Raw genomic sequence first — 3,577 nt, 5'->3', positions numbered from 1 at the left:
AAAAGAGCTGTAAGCTATTAGTTAGCCACCATGTTCATTAGCTGCTCTGACTGTAGTAAAAGTGCAGACTCTCAGTTAGCATGCAGGCTATGCTAACATGCTAACAGTACAGTTTTACACAGCAGAGGGAGGGCGTGGAGTCTGTCCTCATCAGTTAGGACTAAAAATAATCACTCCATCAGCTCAACTGGTTCCACAACTTCTCTGAAACTGGACGGTTGCCAAGCAACACAAACACTCCTCTGCAAGTCAAGTCAAGTCAAGTCAAGTCAAGTCATATTTATTATAGAGCACATTTAAAAACAGCTACAGCTGACCAAAGTGCTGTACAATACATGAAAAAAGAAAAAACAACTTGAGATCACAATGTCCACAAGAGAGAAATATATATATATATATATATATATGTATACATACATACATATATAAAGAAAGAATATATAAAGAAAGCAACAAAGGAACCTGAAAGAAACGGTCTATTCAGGACCAGGGGACTCAAATGCTAAAATATAAAAGTATGTCTTGAGACAGGACTTAAAAGAGTCAACAGAGGGTGCAGACCTGATGGAATGAGGGAGGCCGTTCCACAGTTTAGAGGCTTTTACTGAAAAGGCCGGATCTCCCTTTAGCTTGAGCCGTGAGCGGGGAACAGCCAGGAGGCCCATGTCTGATGATCTCAGGCGCCTAGATGAGGTGTACGGCCTGAAGAAGTTGGTAATATAAAAGGGGGCCAAGCCATTCAGGGCTTTAAAAACAAACAACACAATCTTAAAAGCGATTCTGAATCGTATTGGGAGCCAATGAAGGGAGGCTAGGACAGGACTGATATGCTCCCTCTTCTTGGTTCCAGTCAGCAGCCTTGCTGAAGTATTTTGGACCAGCAATTGCAGTAGTCAAGCCGGGATGAAATGAGCGCATGGGTTACTGTCTGTAAGTCACTGAGAGGATAGGTTTTAGCTTGGAAATTGTACAGAGCTGAAAGAAACTGGATTTGACAACTGGATTTACCTGCCGATCAAATGTAAAGCCTGAGTCGAAGATAAAGCCAAGGTTCCTGTCGTGGGGTGTAATGTGGCTGTATAAGTGACTTAAGCTGTTGGCGACCTGTTTGATGATATCGGGGGGGGGGGGCAAAAACAACAGCTTCGGTTTTTGACTCATTTAATTGTAGGAAGTTATGGGCCATCCAGTGTTTTATGCCTTCAAGGCATTGTATAAGAGAGGTGAGTTCTGCGAGATTGTTTGGTTTGACCGGTAGATAAAGCTGAGTGTCATCTGCGTAGAAGTGGTATGAGAGGTTGTGCTTCTGGATAATTTGACCCAATGGGAGCATGTATAGTGAAAATATTAGAGGGCCTAGGATGGATCCCTGTGGTATCCTACAGCTCAGACCAGATTGGGAGGATGTGGCGTTAGTTAAATTTACAGAGAAGGTTCTGTTGTTCAGGTATGATGTAAACCAAGTCAGGGCTGTGCCCCCAACACCAACCCAATGCTACAGGCGATTCATTACAATTGTGTGGTCGACAGTGTCAAATGCTGCAGTAAGGTCCAGTAAGATCAGGAAAGCACAGTTTCCAGAGTCCATTGTAAGCAGAAGGTCATTGTGGATTTTGAGAAGTGCAGATTCTGTGCTATGGGCTGCTCTGAAACCTGATTGAAATTTGTCTAAAATACTATTATGATGAAGGTAGGGTAGCAATTTCTCCAGAATAACCTTTTCTAGCACCTTCGAAAGGAAGGGTAGTTTTGAGATGGGTCTGTAGTTGGAAAGTGGTATGGGGTCCAGGTTGGGTTTTTTTTTAACAAGGGCTGCACTATAGCATGTTTAAATGAGGGAGGAACAGCACCAGTTGAAATACAGCTGTTTATAATGGAGAGGATAAAAGGGCCGGTAATATCAAAGGAATCTTTGAGGAGAGCTTGGTAGGTACTATGTCACTGGGGCAGGTGGCAGATTTCATTTTAAAAACCGTCTCTTTGAGTGAGGTTAAGGTGATAGGCTCAAAACAGTTTAACTGGGCAGAGCAGTTGAAGGGCGGGGAGGCTGAGATGTGCCTGGTAGGGGCTGAGATATTTTTTCTAATGCCAGCAACTTTTTCAGTGAAGAACTTTAGGAAGTCTTCTGCTCTACTAAGGGGAGTGTCTAGAGAGGATCCAGGAAGGGGGCAGGTGAGAGAGTTTATAATATTGAATAGGACTTTAGGATTATGGTGATCTTTTGAGATGATATCTGAGAAATGTTTTGCTCTCGCTGCCTTGACTGCAATTTGTTAGCTGATCAGCCGCTCTTTAAGGATGTCATGTGAGATTTGGAGCTTATCCTGCTTCCACTTGCGTTCAGCTTGTCTGCAGCTCCTCCTTAGGGCTCTAGTGGATTCAATAATCCAAGACTGTGATTTAGGCTTTGGTTTTTTTATCTTGAGAGGAGCAATATGGTTGAGAATTGAGGAGCAGGTTGCATTAAATAATTGAATGTGATCCTCAGTGCAGAGTTCAGTAGGAATATTTTCAACGGACAGAGTACCTTGAGCAGCTAAGAAAGCAGCTGAGAATAAACTGGCAGTGGAAGAGTTAATGTAACGAGAGTAACGCATGGGGAGGAGACCATTTGATGACAGGTCAGAGAGAGACACATTAAAAATAATGGCACTGTGATCTGAAAGACAAGGGTCCATTATTTCCAAATTGTTAACAGGAAGACCACAAGACAAGACCAAGTCCAAAGTGTGGCCATGTTTATGAGTGGGACCGGAGACATGCATGAATTAAATGATTCAATCAGGTTTAAAAATTAACCGACAAGTGGTTTTGATGGACAACATACATGGATATTAAAATCACCCAGTATTAAAATTCTTTCAAATGATGGCACAATTTGCGATAAGAGGTCTGCAAACTCAGTGATAAAATGTTTATCTGATTTTGGAGGACGATATAATATGATGATAAGAAGAGGGTTTGCTGTACCCACTTTGTTTTTAAACACTGCTGCCAGACCCCCGCCCCGTCCGGAGGGTCGTGGCGTGTTAAAGAAGGAACATTCATTTGGAGAAAGCTCAATAAGTGGACTTACATCATTGGAGTTCGGTCAAGTTTCAGTCACCAGAAGGAAATCTAGGCCCTGGGATGTGAAAAAGTCGTTAAGAATAAAAGTCTTATTTAGCACTGATCTGGCATTTATCAGAGCCAGTTTAATCGGGGCCGCATTACTGACGTGCGTTAGTGGCGTCCATGGCAGAGAGCGGAGGTTACTAGAGTTTACACCGCTGCGACGTTCAGTGGCAGATCGGGAATTTCAGCCTCGGTGATATCGGAAAGACATTTTTACTAGAATATTGAAAGTGCTAGAAGCCTCGAAAGGTCCAAGTCCTGCATTTGAATGAATTTTCTACGTGGAGCTCTGCAGAAGGGGACAGCTGATCTCTGCTGCACCCACAGCAGAGATCAGCAAAGACCAGAGACCTTATTATGCAGCTCTATAAGTAGAATTACTGCAGTGAAATCACAGTGTGTGATTCTAGTAGATAGATTTATAAAGACAAACTCTGTCTGCTGTAGTTATTCTCTATGATCA

The sequence above is a fragment of the Labrus bergylta genome, chromosome 2 (genome assembly GCF_963930695.1).
Source record: "Labrus bergylta chromosome 2, fLabBer1.1, whole genome shotgun sequence".
In the NCBI taxonomy this organism is placed as follows: Eukaryota; Metazoa; Chordata; class Actinopteri; order Labriformes; family Labridae; genus Labrus; species Labrus bergylta.
Note: the sequence above shows the minus strand (reverse complement) of the source record.